General features: G+C 40.7%; 1 protein-coding gene across 1 annotated transcript in view; it reads left to right on the top strand.

The window, feature by feature from the left end:
- Positions 1–949: 949 nt before the first annotated feature.
- Positions 950–16270, top strand: part of LOC123995273 (kelch-like protein 29) — a 291135-nt gene continuing 275814 nt past the window's right edge. Inside the window, exon 1 of the mRNA XM_046298771.1 lies at positions 950–1246. The gene's annotated coding sequence lies outside the window, so the exon portion shown is untranslated. The remainder of the gene's footprint in view (positions 1247–16270) is intronic.

The following is a 16270-nucleotide window of genomic DNA, read 5'->3' as shown; positions in this document are numbered from 1 at the left end:
AAAAGGTGACATAAAAAATATACTACAAATCATCTAAATCATTTAAAAATGTGATAACATCTATAACAAATTATTGTAATTTTTTTCAGAAATATACTGTGTTTGCAACTCTTGCAGAAGCTTGAAATGTAGCACTCTTTTTGTGCCTGAGTCGACACAAAAAAAACTTTATTGCATGCTGTAGTAGCTACCTGCTGAGGCCTCTGGACGCTGTTGTGGGTCAGCTGTAGAAACACGTTCAGGTCAGTTGAAGCCCAACGGAATGCAGTGTAGCGCAACTGGGGCCCTGCGGCGAACCCGACACACGCCACTGCGCATACATATCCATATTTCTGGCGCATAAATATACATATATTGCTGGTCTAGAGCTGGAAAACTAGAAATATAAAAAATTATTCTGAAATGTATTGCAGGGCTTTGTTTTCGTTATTGTGAGAGACTTATTTCCTTCCATTATTGATTGCGGCTAGAGGGGATTTCTTAATTTTCCCAAATCAAATTTGAGAGGAATGATATAACCTAGGCCTCTTGTATTTTTCATGCCCAAAATATCACAATTATATTTGTATTAATTTAGAAATTAATTATTTTAATGTATTATTCTTAGTAGGATTATGTTCAAATGTTGGGAGAAGGTCCATTTAATTGACACAAAAGAATCTACCATGTACACATGATTAGAAAAGATGACATTTTCCCCGCCGTTTGGACACCTGACCTCAGGCGGGCTTTTGGTCGACTCCACAGCTCTCCGCAACGAATGTTTCTGCTTTTTAGTGAACACCGCAGCAAATAAAGCTACCAAGATGCAGTCTTTCCAAGATGTAAGTTTGTGTAGTTCTATACAAAGACAAGTGAGAGGCGCTGTAGGGCTCTGTAGAAAGCCAAAGCAAAAGGGGAGGAGCGGTATCGGGGAGTAAAGTAGCCACACGGTGTGTCTGTCCCACCAGGCATTCGCTCGAATCTAACCAACCGACGCTGAGTAGGGATCGGATAAAGACGCGTTCTGTGGCATCTGCCAAAACTCCCGACCACTCCGCTCACAATTGTCAACGGAGAGACAGTAGCCCGCAAACAGCAGACACCTGACAGGCAACAGAAGGGCTAAAGCAAGAGGCAACATAATACATTTAGCCGTAAAATGCAACAGTCTTTGTTGGATTAAAACATCATTCAAAGATAAACGTCGCATAGGCAGTGAAACTAGGACGAACGCCGGTGCTGAAGCTCAACTGCGACTAGGGAGGTAAGGATAAACTGCGTGTCAGGGCACGAAAGACTATAGGCCTACTTTATGCATTTTTTTTATGTGGTCCGTGTCAGGCTGAGTTTAGGCTACGCTTTACGCAGGACCTGTCTCATTATGAGAATGTCCCGTGCTTTGCCTGAATGTGTGTGAAGGTTAATCTGTGCCACCCGTTGCTGAGCTAAATAATCTAAGCAAATGGGCGCTGCGGCTCTCATGTTGTGCGATCCCTTCTAGCCATGACCCTCTGCTTGAGAACTTCCTGCTAGGGTTTATAACTGGGGTCAGTGTGACATTGTTGTTGCATTGGCTGGATGTGATTTATTTTTAAATATTTTTTTAAACAATTTAACTCCTAGCTATTGTCGGAATAATAGAAAGCGCAAGCTAGGTCCATGTTGAAGTGGTAGATAAGGTTCTGAACCCTAGATTCTGGTTCTGAGAATGGCTACAGCTAGAACGAGTTTAGTTATCTTTATGGTTTATTCTTGCCTAACCTAAATTAGCAGGCGTAAAAGATGCGCCTGAGCAGCGCGGTTCTTTTTCAGGTCCTGATGATATAATAACAAATGTCCAGGGAGGTTCTCTTCTACACTGTTCAACCAATCCAGTAAATGTGGAGGAGGAGTTAAGATGGAGTGCGGCCTTGTTAACGTCCAAAAGCACAAGTCAGGTCACGGGCTCTTCCATTTCCCCAATAAAAAGGATGGGGTTATTTTTCCCCAAACGTTCTTGTGCACATCCTCTCCTGTTCACCCTGGGGGTAGACATGACATAGTAAAAGTACATCTGTTACCCATTTAGTATGATATGGTATGTGTTCATTTGCAGGTGTCAATCATCCATTTCATATGATAAATTGCAATTTGGTATGGCAAATGTTAGCTAGGTGGCTGACATTACCTCGGTTTGGCGTTAAGATTTGGGTTAGGGGAAGGGTTAGCCAACATGGTATTTAAGTAGTTGCAAAGTAGCTAAAAATAAGTAGTTGCTAATTAACTAAAATGATACAGTTGAATGATGTGAACAAATAAACTTTGATTTGCATCCTCCCCAACTAAACTACCTCATTTGGTTTTTTGCTTAAGTAACCTTCTGTCTTATATTATTTATATTATTATTATTATATTATTATTTAACCATAACAAACTTAACATATACGAATTTGAAAGTCAGATTTACATTTACTATGTTACGTCTAGTCTTTGAGCTCAGGCTGGTCTCTTAGTTGCTGTCACTAGCAGCATTATGTTTGCTATGTAGCAAGGCCATGTATAACAATACGGTCTGAGATATTGAATAGATACAAAACCCATCACCAGGCTTGTCCACTATGTAGGCTAAACAAGGCTGTGAATCCTCATTTACATTATACAGTTGGTGTATATTAGTCTCTCTGTACATATTAGAGATGGATATTGATGCATCACAGAAGTAATCCCTGCACAATCTCTTCACAGCACACTGCCAGCAGTAGCCTAATTCATTAGCCCAAATGTGCATGGACCATTAAACGCATGTTACAAGAACTCTTAAAATGCCAAGCAGCATTTTGGACAACCATTGTTTATGAAACTGACTGAAAAAAAGTACACTAGTTGGCTGTTAATGTGGTATACATTAACATACTGACACCTGCAACTAAACTTTATTATAACCCATGTACTATAGCAGTAACACACCAGTACTGAACTGCATGTGCGTTGAAAAACAAACATCAGTATTTTATTTCTTACTCTTCAACTCGCAATCTACTCAGAAACAGACCTAGTTGTTCATCAAACACAAATGCACTATATTAGCAACATATAGTGTGTTGCTAGTCTCCTATACATTCTGAGGTGGATGTAACCAGGTCAGTATTGTAAAAGGCAATTGTTCTCAATGACTAAAAGCCCACTTCTCAGATGTTTATTAAGGTACGATATGGTGGGGTGTTAAGGTAGGATACGGTAGAGTGGGACACTCCCATGGTCAACATTACATTGGTAAAGCTGGCATGTAATGTGAATCAAGCCTGGGATTAAGGGCTTTTACAGCAGTCATCTCAGAAGAGGCAGGGGGATCTGGAGTCAATGAGGTGAGACAATGCATTTGTCTCAGAGCTGTGCTCATTTAACAGGGGCTTCTCACCTCAGTTTAATATAGGGGCAGGATTGGCACTAGATATTTGCAATAACTAGCCTATATGAAGGGGTAGGGCTGTGGTGGCAGAAAAGGGTGTGTGTGGGTATATGTTGGAATCTTTTCAGGTTAATCCAGTAAGTGCATCATGAAGTGTGTCTGCCTCTCTGCAGTGATACATATACATCACCATCAGGGAATTCTTAAAGTGTGTTGGGAATGCCTAGTTTAAATCTACTATATGATCTCTGAGACAGAGGCTCGTCTTGGCTCTGTGTTGGTTAGATTTTGGTCTCTGACAGAGCTGGGCTGGTTGAACTTCTGTAGGACCTCGGATGAAACGCAGGCAGGCAATTCATGTGCAGTTTTTTCAGTTGGTTATACTAATACAGTTTCAGTTTTAGGGCCTGTCATGACAAATGGTGTGTCCCTGCCAAAGTGTTACAATGGAATTCGATAAACTATTAGCGTCCGTTGCTATATCAACGTGTGATGACCTAAATGACATTCTTTTCATCCCCGCTATGCAAAGAAATCTGATTTTTGCGACAATTTCGCTTTTTAAACAAGTTTTGTTAAGCTAATAAGATGACAACATTACTTAAAACTACTTTTGGGTACCTTGTTAACATTTCAACAACATTAAATTGATGTCTTAAACATTGCTAGTTTAAGAAATAGCAAAGAAAATGTGTAATCTGCTTGACACGTTACATACCTTACAGATCACAAAGTCAGCTAATTTCCACTCCATCCATATGCAAATGTATATACTTCCTACAATGGCTTGTCTAGCTGGCATGGAATGGACGGGGCACAAGTATTCTCTTTACGGTTCCTTCGGAAAGTATTCAGACCCCTTGACTTTTTCCTGATTTTGTTACGTTACAGCCTTATTCTAAAATGTATTAAATCATTTCCCCCCCCCCTCAATCTATAAACAATACCCCATAATGGCAAAGGAAAAACAGTTTTAAAAAAATAACATGCCAATTGTATTACAAATAAACTGAAATATCACATTTGCATAAGCATTCAGACCCTTTACTCAGTACTTTGCTGAAGCACCTTTGGCAGTGACTACAGTATCGCGTCTCCTTGGGTATGACGCTACAAGCTTGGCACACCTGTATTTGGGGAGTTTCTCCCATTTCTTCTCTGCAGATCCTCAAACTCTGTCAGGTTGGATGGGGAGTGTTGCTGCACAGCTATTTGCAGGTCTCCAGAGATGTTCGCTCCGGTTCAATTCCGGGCTCTGGCTGGGTCCCTCAAGGACATTCAGAGACTTGCCCTGAAGCCACTCCTGTATTGTCTTGGCTGTGTGCTTAGGGTCGTTGTCCTATTGGAAGGTGAACCTTCGCTCCAGTCTGAGGTCCTGAGCAGGTTTTCATCAAGGATCTCTCTGTACTTTGCTCTGTTCATCTTTGCCTCAATCCTGACTTGTCTCCCAGGCCCTACCACTAAAAAAAACATCACCACAACATGCTGCTACCACCATACTTCACCATAGGGATGGTATTTATTGGCATTCTGGCCAACGAGTTCAATCTTGGTTTCATCAGACCAGAGAATCTTGTTTCTCATGGTCTGAGAGTCTTGGTGCCTTTTGGCAAACTTCAAGTGGGCTGTCATGTGCCTTTTACTGAGAGGTGGCTTCTGTCTGGCCACTCTACCATAAAGGCCCGCTTGGTGGAGTGCTGCAGAGATGGTTGTCCTTCTAGAAGTTTCTCCCATTACCACAGAGAAACTCTAGAGCTCTGTCAGTGACCATCGGATTCTTGGTCACCTTCCTGACCTAGGCCCTTCTTCCCCGATTGCTCAGTATGGCCCTGCAGATTTTTTATATATTTTTTTTGTACCCTTCCCCAGATTTGTGCCTTCGACACAATCCTTTCTAGGAGCTCTACGGACAATTCCTTCAACCTCATGGCTTGTTTTTTTGTTGTGTGACATACACTGTCAACTGTGGGACCTTATTTAGACAGGCGTGTGTGTGTGTGTGCCTTTCCAAATCATGTCCAATCAGGTTGTAGAAACATCAAGGATTATTAATGAAAACAGGATGCTGAATGGCGCAGCAGTCTGTGGCACTGCACCTCTGTGCTAGAGGCATCAGTACAGACCCTGGTTCGATTCCAGGTTGTTTCACAACCGGCCGTGATTGTGAGTCCTATAGGGCGACACACAATTGGCCCAGCGTCGTTATAGTTTGGCCAAGGTAGACAGTCATTGAAACTAAGAATTTGTTCTTAACTGACTTGTCTAATTAAATAAATAAAATCCATTGAGTCTCATAGCAAAGGTTCTGAATATTTGTAAATACGTTTTTTCTTTTTCTTTGGGGTATTGTGTGTAGATTGGAGTTTTTTTTCAAATCCGTTTTAGAATAAGGCTGTAAAGTAACAAAGTGGGGAAAAAGTCAAGGGGTCTGAATATTTTCAGAAGGCTCTGCATCTCTTTTAATGTGTATAAAATATTTTTTTAAATGTATTTTTTTTTTTTAAAGGTTGTCATTGAGAACATTTACTTTTCCACGAGAGACCTGGTCCAATAGCAGCAGGAAGGAACAATGTTTCAGACAACAATTTATGTACACCAACACAACATTAAACAAAACTATAGAAACGCATACAGTACAACAATTACGTATTACTTAGAAAAAAACATGTCAAACTCCACCAATGTGACTAGATCATCACATTTTCAAATATTCAGGAGAGAATTCCTGGACTACAGAGCTGAGTAATTAAAACTATTTCTACAATGACCTGTTCTAATTTTTGGTACTGTTCAAAGCAAATGAGAATAGGACTGTAATTTATAGTTATTTACTGACTTGATTAAAAAATAGCAGATAAAGTAGCAGTTTACCCAGTGTGGCCTTACAAATCAGTGTATACCAGTGTTTTAAGCCTACGCAAGGTCAATAACAACCAGGCAACGGCGCTGTTGAGATCAATGATGTGTGAGACGTTTTTGATTGGTAATGAACATGAGGGCCTCATGATATACTGAATCAAGTGCTCTCAGGGTTGTGTGCGTAAAACATCACAAAAATCTAAAACTGACAGTAATGTACATTGTACCCGCTCCTTCCTGGCCTCCAGTGAAAAACAAGCCTTATGCTGGCAATAAAAACCTTTTCTCAGCTTGAGCTTCCTTATCAAGTTCTCCACATGAACAGTGAAGCTCCGCTTGTCATCAACCACACACCCAAATATTTGTACACTTTGACTTGCTCTATATGTCCATCCAATGTAGCAATGACATGACTAGTAACCGGCCTGGCATTTGAAAATGCCATGCATTTTGTTTCACCTGAATTCAGAACCAACTTCATACAGATTCTGTTGCATGATATTAAATGCTCTTTTGGGTATTTTAAAAGCTAAAGATGTATCTATTTTAGTTCCTAGTATACAACAATTAATCATTTGAAACGAACATATGTTCAAGGGATACATTTACAACAATTAACACCATGTGAAACCTTGCAATATTTAAGATTATTTTATTAAACGTATGTATTTTTTGGTACAGGTGTGTCAATTTATTTTTGTTTTTTTTTGTTTTTGTACTCATGGCAATCAGACTAAAATACAGAATTATGGTGGAATAGAGAAGTGGGTGGGAGTTATGTTAAAGGGAACAGGGTAGGCAAAAGACAAGCAATTACATCTTAATCAGGTATATAAATATACAGTTATTGAATTATTTAAGTTACATGTTTGATTAGACATGCAATGATGTTAAAGGCAGACAGAAAATAAAGGATACCTGTCTATTTTTTTTTATGTCAGTGGGGTTGATGACTGAGTTAAAGGACAGTACCTGGAAAAGATGGGGTGAGTTGTGAGAAACTCTGGGGTGGCGTTATGACCCCTGAGAGTCATACACCTAAACAGTACCTACCTGGCAGTGGAGGTTACTTAACGTGACCCAGTAGTCAATCTCAAGGCTAACCATGTGAAGAAACCCCTGTGCCAGTGTGGGTACTGCTGACAGCATGGTGATGGCACCCACCATGAGGAGGCCTTCCACTCCTGGATGCTACACCTGTAAATGAGCTTGCAGATGATCATTTGTAAGATTGTCTAACCAGAAGTGTGGCGGAGGTAGCTGGCCTTACCCACCCCTGTTGGACACTAGTGACGAAAACCTCAACAGTGTCCAGTGCCTGGACTTACCTGTCCCTGTTAGTCTGACACATGCTACATGTGAGAGAATGGATTAGTGGACACCTGCTCTGCGAACATCTCATTCCAAAATCATGGGTATTAACTTCTAATGGGCAGAATTATCAATATTTAACTTTCATAAAACCAGAAGTGTAATACATCAAAATAAAGCTTAACTTCTTCTTAATCCAGCCGCTGTGTCAGATTTCAAAAAGGCTTTACGTCGAAAGCAAACCATGCAATTACCTGAAGACAGCACCCGCATACAAGACCATGAAAAACATATTTCAACCAGGCAAGGTGCGACAAGTCAGAAATGGCGACGTAAAAAATGCCTTACCTTTGATCATCTTCTGTTGTCACTCCAAAGGGTCCCAGTTACATCACAAATGGTCCTTTTGTTCGATATTGTCCTTTTATATCCATAACTCAGTTTAGCTGGCGCGCTTCAGTCAATAATCCACCCATTTTCCCTCCATCGGAATGCACACAAAATGAATCCCAAACATTACTAAAACTTTTCCAAACAAGTCAAACAATGTTTATAATCAAACCTTAGGTACCCTAATACGTAAATAAACGATCACATTTAAGGCGGAGAATTGTTAGTCTTTACCGGAGAAAAATACCAAAGAACGCGCTCTCATTCATGTGCTTATAATAGTGACAGCCATTGTAAATAGTGGTAGGCAGAATTTTTTTTCTTCTAAAAATAAACAAACTGGGATGTTTTGTCCTCTGGGTTTTTCCTGCCATATCAGTTCTGTTATCACATACATTATTTTAAGTTTTAGAAACTTTAGCGTTTTATATCCAAATCTACCATATGCATATCCTAGCTTCTGGGCCTGAGTAACAGGCAGTTTACTTTGGGCACCTTTTCATCCGGATGTGAAAATACTGCCCCCTACCCAAGAGGTTAGTGTTGAGTTGGTCCTCCTGTTGCTGCTATAACACTCTCCTGGGAAGGCTTTCCACTAGATGTTGGAACATTCCTGTAGGGACTTGGGGTTTAGGTCAGGGCTCTGTGCAGGCCAGTCAATTTCTTTCATACAGATCTCAACCAACCATTTCTATATGGTCCTCACTTTGTGCATGGGGGGCATTGTCATGCTGAAACAGGAAAGGGCCCTCCCCAAACTGTTGTCACAAAGTTAGAAACAGAACCATCTAGAATGTCATTGTATGCTGTGGCATTAAGATTTCCCTTAACTGGAACTACGGGGCCTAGCCTAAACCATGAAAACAGCCCCAGACCATTATTCCTCCACCAAACTTTACAGTTGGTGCTATGCATTGGCGCAGGTAACGTTTTCATGGCATTGGCCAAACACAGATTAGTCTGTCGGACTGCCAGATGGTGAAGCGTGATTCCTCACTCCAGAGAACGCATTTCCACTGCTCCAGAGTCCAATGGCGGCGAGCTTTACATTATTCCAACAAGATGAGTAGGCCTAACGAACAGCAAACGCACTAGCCTATGTCAATCTACTATCCTGCGTAGTACAAAAGTTGACCTATTCTGTGCGAGAAATAAATATTCCAAACAGTCTGGGATAGTTGTGGGATGTGAGAGATCCTAAATGAATAAAAACACTAACATAAACTTTAAGCAATGAGCCTGACACAACACATGAGAAAGTTTAGCTTAAAATGTTGATGACAAACTATTAGGCTATTTCTTCACATTATAAGCACAGCAATGCGCACACTGTAGTAGGCTATAAGCACGAATGTTCCATTAGCAGGAAAACACCATACTCAAAAGTGACCACATGCGATTTGTATGTAATGCTTTTATTATGAAGGTGCATTTCTATGGTGAAATAGTATCTTCCCCAAACTTGAAACTCAAGCGCTGCGTATGTCTGCCAGTTAGGCTCTACACCGGTTGTAAAGCGGATTAATGTGCTTCATTTTAATAAGTTATTCGGACACTTTAGTTGTGATACAAACCTTATCAAAACCTATAGGATGGGCTACATGAGGTGTGCGACTATAATTTGAGAAAGTTGCACAAAAAAGCATGCGCTGTTTGCCTTAAGCTAGGTATCATTCACAAGTGATAGGCTAATATTGCCACCCATCACACTATTCCTGATTTCATCTGGTCTTTACATATACTAAATAATATCTGTGAGAATTTAGTTATTTTAAATAGACCATTATTATGCGCCTGTCTCAACAGGGGCAACGGGAAAAATACATAAATGGCGAATGAAGAATTATTTTCTCGTGGGTCATTTTCATGCCAGCCATGTTTTAAATAGAAGTAATGTGCTTAATATTAGGAATATTAGTTCCAAAAGCCCTTTTTAATGGGTTACAGAAGGGAATTTGGAGTTAAGCACATTCTCTTCCTTTACTGACCTTAATGAGCATTGCCTCCACCCACTTGGCAAAGTGATCGGTCGCCGTCAGATGCCAGCTGTTGCCATTCCTGAATATTGAAGGGTCCGATGAGGTCCACCCCTAACATATTAAAGTGTTAAGAGAAGATTACTTCATTCTTACCCGTATCCGGTTGTGATTGGGAGTCTCGTAGCGCGGTGCATAATTGGCCCAGCGTCGTCCAGGTTTGGTCTGGGTAGGCAGTCACTGTAAATAAGAATTTAACTGATTTGCTTAATTTTTTAAAATTTATTTTTTTACATAGCCAACGCTAGAAATTCAGGGTAAATAAAACTGTCTGGCTAGCTAGCTAGCTGACTAGGCAGTCTGAGGTTAAGTACAGTAGAAAGCAATGTTAATCTAAAAACATTTCTTCATGTATAACAATATTTTCTTATATAAAGACAACTGTAAAGAAGTGTTTTTCTTCCAGTCTTTTCGTTCTTCTGAAGCACTGGGTAGTCAGTCAAACACCGTCCTTGGAGAGCGATTCTGAGGTAATATTTTCGCGCATATGATGTGAACTAGAACTACCCAAGTCTTTCGTGACCGCTACGATGTAATAATAGAGCTAAGCAACCAGCATAGCAATGGATGCTTTGGTTCATTACTTAGGCTAGTCAGAATTTTGCAAGTTCTAGCAACATCTTTAGTAGCAACGGAAGCTAGAACTCATCGAATCCCATTGTGACGCAGTGGGAGGGGACACTTTTTTTATTTTTTTTATTTTGCAGGGTGACAGTATTTGGCACGACAGGCCCTAAAAAAAATCTGCATTGTGGACGGAATCACGGAATTCAGACATTAAAACAGAATTCAACAATATTCAGAAATGTATTGAACTTAGTATGAAGTCAACTAAATGTATTAAACTAATTAGAAAATCCATTAATTTGCCAAAGATGATCATAAAACATGACCAAATCCGTGATTCGTATTTTCCTTCTACTTTCTGAAAAGGTAAGGGCATAGGAATACCCCCGTGTGTGTGCGCGTTCGTCTACCACTTTGTGTAGCCGATACCGATGATGCTAATGTAATGACGACCATCTTCTGGAAGATGGAAAGGTTCTCAATTATTAAATTACAGTTCATATAAGGAAATCAATCAATTGAAATGAATTCATTAGGCCTTAATCTATGGATTTCACATGACTGGGCAGGGGTGCAGCCATGTGTGGGCCTGGGAGGGCATAGGCCCACCCACTTGGGAGCCAGGCCCAGACAATCAGAATTAGTTTTTATCCACAAAAGGGCTTTATATTACAGACATAAATACTCCTCAGTTTCATCAGCCGTCCTGGTGGCTGGTGTCCGATAATTCCGCAAGTGAAGAAGCCGGATGCGGAGGTCCTGGGCTGGCATGCTTACACTTCGTCTGCAGTTGTGAAACCGGTTGGACAGACTGCCAAATTCTCTAAAATGACTTCGGAGGCGGCTTTTATAGTAGAGAAATTAACATTAAATTCTCTGGCAACAGCTCTGGTGGACATTCCTGCAGTCAGCATGCCAATTGCATGCTCCCACAAAACTTGAAACATCTGTGGCATTGTGTTGTGTGACACAACTGCACATCTTAGAGTAGCCTTTTGTCTCCAGCTAGAGGTGCACCTGTGTAATGATCATGCTGTTTAATCAGCTTCATGATATGCCACACCTGTCAGGTGGATGGATTATCCTGGCAAAGGATAAATGCTCACTGACAGGGATGTAAACACATTTGTGAGAAATATGCTTTTTGTGTGTATGGAACATTTCTGGAACATTTTATTTCAGCTCATGAAACATGGGACCAACACTTTACATGTAGTGTTTGTATTTTTTGTTCTTCAGTATACATAGTAACCTATGCCTACCTGGCAGAATTTATATAATGATTATTTTCATCAATCCAGTCTTTTTTGTCAAATCTGCAGTCACATGAGCACTCCAGGAATATTGCTAACCAAACAGTCTCTGGCTGGTGCACAGTTGAATTAAAGTAAACGACAACCAAAAATCTAAATGTCTTAGGTTTTCCCAGGCCCCAAATTTGGTCTCCTGATGTGGTTTAAGCATTGTTGTGGACCTGGAACAATAAAAAAAAGGCTGTTTCAAAAACCTTACTGGTAAAGACAAAATGGAGAAAACAGATTATGGATAGGTCTTACACAGTATCCTCTATGTCGATTGTCATAGAGGAAAGTGACACAGAAGGTTGGTAGTATTGTTTTAACTCACTAGCTCTCTAGGTACAGGGAGAACATTTGGAGAAGGATTAGGCTACTCGTATTGCTTTATTTTTTAATTATTATTATTTATTTTTTAATACAATCTCAATTTATTGGTTATTAGTGAGTGGAAGAAATAGCAGGAATGGAATAATCCCTCTCCCGGACAGAAGCCGGATCCCCTCTGTCTTTTTATTTATTTATATTACTCCTCTTGTCTTTGCCCTTGGAGTCCAGTAGCAATGCCAGGCTTGGACCGTACAAGGTTTTAAAAACAAAGAGCATGCTACTGCTGTACCAACAGTCAGATAAACACGTTGGGGAAACTGACTATATGGCTGCCAGTGCAAACAAGAGAGTACGGCGAGGCGTTAGAGCAAAAGGCCAAATGGGACTTCAATCTTTATCTCTCTCTCGCTCTGAATGTTTTTATCCCAAGACCTCTCCTTCAGCCCTCAATGCCGCTCATTCAGCTATGGTGATATTCACTGTCGATGAGTATGCAGAATATTTAACTAGCAATGGAGGCTATTGTGAAGGGTAATATACTTGCTAATGTAGATGGGGGCGAAAGGCCACAAGCTAGCTGCGTGGTTTCGCAAGCCTCTTTAGAAACCAGTGAACCATGAAAGGCAGTCTCTTCAGCTGCCCTCTCTTGCACAGGAGCTCCGGGGGGTTGTGGCACTGGTATCATAACACTAAAAGTCTGCGGTTTGACTACAGAGACTAGAATGGTCTCAGTGACACAACCCTGAATGCCCAACAACCACAGACTGCGTCAGGGGCACTATCTCTGCTGCAAGGATGCAGCCAATGTGTTTTATTTTATGTACATAAAATAGCCTACCTCCAATTTTATCAAAACGAAGAAGAAGAAAAAAGCATCCCGTACGTGAATTTAAATGCCTTGATCTTTAGGGAGGTGTAAACAATTATTTTGTATTTTCTGTATATTGTTTTTACACTAACTCCACTGTATTAAGCGCATACCATTTAGATTTTTGGTGGATTCAGGATTTGTTAGGCTACATTTTAAAGAGGGTTTACATTCTTGTGCTGCTAAATCAGCCCATCAGTTTCCAATTATATGCAGTGGCAGAGGAAATCTGATGTACAGTACCCTCCAAGTATTGAGACCCCTTGACTTTTTACACATTGTTACGTTACAGCCTTATTCTAAAATTTATAAAATCGTTTTTTCCCCTCAATCTACACACCCCATAATAAAGCAAAAACAGGTTTTTAAACAAACTGATCACGGTTACATAAGTATTCAGACCATTTACGCAGTACTTTGTTGAAGCACCTTTGTCATTGATTACAGCCTTGATTCTTCTTGTGTATGACGCTACAAGCTTGACTTGAAATTGAGCTTAGGCTTATCCTGTTTTCATTGATCATCCTTGAACTGTTTCTACAACTTGGAGAACACCTTTGGTAAATTCAATTGACTGAACATGATATGGAAAGGCACCCATCTGTCTATATAAGGTCCCACAGTTGACAGTGCATGTCAGAGCAAAAACCAAGCCATGAGGTCAAAGGAATTGTCCGTAGAGCCACGAGTCAGGATAGTGTTGAGGCACAGATCTGGGGAAGTGTTCCAAAAATGACTGCAGCATTGAAGATCCACAAGAACACGGTCACCTCCGTCATTCTTAAGTGGATGAAGTTTGGAACCACCAATACTCTTCCTAGAGCTGGCCGCCCGGCCAAACTGAGCTATCGGGGGAGAAGGGTCTTGGTCAGGGAGGAGACTAAGAAGCCGATGGTCACACTGACAGAACTCCAGAGTTCCTCTGTGGCGATGGGAGAACCTTTCAGAAGGACAACCATCTCTGCAGCACTCCACTAATCAGGCCTTTTATGGTAGTGTCCAGACGGAATCCACTCCAAGGTAAAATGCACATGACAGCCCGCTTGGAGTTTGCCAAAAGACTCTCAGACCATGAGAAACAAGTTTCTCTGGTCTGATGAAACCAAGATTGAACTCTTTGCCTGAATGCCAAGCATTACGTCTGGAGGAAACCGGGCACCATCCCTACGATGAAGCATGGTGGGGGCAGCATCATGCTGTGGGGATGTTTTTAAGTGGCAGGGACTTGGAGACTAGTCAGGATCGACACAAAGATAAACGGAGCAAAGTACAGAGATCCTTGAAAACCTACTCAGGACCTCAGACTGGAGCAAAGGTTCACCTTCCAACAGGACAACGGCCCTAAGAACAACCAAGACACATGAGTGGCTTCAGGACGATTCTCTGAATGTCCTTGAGTGGCCCAGGCAGAGCCCGGACTTGAACTTGATTGAACATCTGAGAGACCTGAAAATAGCTGTGCAACAACACTCCCCATCCAACCTGACAGAGCTTGAGAGGATCTGCAGAGAAGAATGGGAGAAACTCTCCAAATACAGTTCTGCCAAGCTTATAGTATAATACCCAGGAAGACTCAAGTCTAATTGCTGCCAAAGGTGCTTCAACAAAGTACTGTGTAAAGGGTCTGAATACTTATGTAAATGTGATATTTCAGATTTAAAAAATATATAAATTAGCAATACTTTTTTTTTTTGCTTTGTCATGGGGTGTTCTGTGCAGATGTATTTATTTTTAATCAATTTTAGAATAAGGCTTTAACGTAACAATGTGGGAAAAATTAAGGGGTCTGAATACTTCCCGAGAGCACTGTCGATTTGATGAATGGATTATTAGAGGGACAATAGAGCTGAGTACCAAGCCATTAGTGAATTTCCATTAGCAAGTTTGATAGGCTACTAATGACCAGCTGCAATGGTCATATGTAATATGACTGCGGTCAAGACTAGTGACTGCTGGTGTGGTGGGTTAATGATGGTCACCCTAACAGCCCTACTTCAGACGACAGCAATTTAACATTTGAACCTTTTATTAATTTACATTTTTTATAATTACTACCACAATGATGACCCGCTGGTCCATCCACCATCATATGTCAACTTAATGGTCATGTGCAATGTTCCCTCACATTTTTTGTGCCACTGAGCAAATTTCAGGTCTGCTAAGCGTAAACTATCGGCTGTCCCCATAGGAATACTGTTTTTGGTTCCAAGGAGAACCATTTTTGGTTTCTTCTATGAGTGTATGGTGGGGTATGAGAAATAAGTCAACTTTGAGCACCTTTTATCTCTTGAATGTTTTGACATTCAGGTCTAAAAAAACATGTTCTGAGCACTTCATATGTATGGAAGGTTTTGTTCAAATCAAAAGGGGTGCTGTCAAAAAGTGATTTAAATGGATTTACCCTTGGCAGCTGATGGCCTGGAATTGATTTAGCCCATTTTCTGTAATCTATGATTTATATGACGGGAACAATGCAATGGATGCTAAGTGAAACCGCTTATTTTCATCCATATAGGCTCCAGTCAGCCTGTAGATATTTTTTAGCTCTGCCTTGGTGTATTCCATTGAGCAGGCATTGTCACTATGGGGTTTTTCAGATAGTTGTCATGGGTTATTTGTTATACCCTCCAGAAGCTAGCTCCAATGTTACCCTTCCCCTCCCCTCAATATGCTTTGGCTTCATTAGCCTCTAAACTGGCAAGTGCTACACTGATTAGACTATCAACCAATCGCAAACCAAGCCCTAGCTATTTCCCCCTAGCCTCTTCACTTCATGTGGATTTGAAAAATATAAGAATTTGAACATTAAGTAAATGTCTCAGAATAGAATAAACATTTTAGCATAAGTATAGTACAGGAAGGTACAATATTTACATGTGTATTGGGGATGGGGGGCAGTGTATAAACTGCGCAGTATTACAAGAGTCTGGTAGCAGCAGTTCTCGTGTCATGAATTTGGAAGTATTCAGACTACATTTTGTTACATTACAGCCTTTTTCTCATCAATCTACACACAATACCCCATAATGACAAAGCAAAAAAACAAAAAGAACTGATCACATTTACACAAGTATTCAGACCCTTTACTCAGTACTTTGTTGAAGCACCTTTGGTAACGATTACAGCCTCGAATCTTCTTGGGTATGACGCTACAAGCATGGCACACCTGTATTTGGTAACGATTACAGCCTCGAATCTTCTTGGGTATGACACTACAAGCATGGCACACCTGTATTTGGCACTC

The sequence above is a fragment of the Oncorhynchus gorbuscha genome, linkage group LG14, assembly GCF_021184085.1.
Source record: "Oncorhynchus gorbuscha isolate QuinsamMale2020 ecotype Even-year linkage group LG14, OgorEven_v1.0, whole genome shotgun sequence".
NCBI classification, from domain to species: Eukaryota; Metazoa; Chordata; class Actinopteri; order Salmoniformes; family Salmonidae; genus Oncorhynchus; species Oncorhynchus gorbuscha.
Note: the sequence above shows the minus strand (reverse complement) of the source record. Positions and strands in the feature narration are given on the sequence as shown.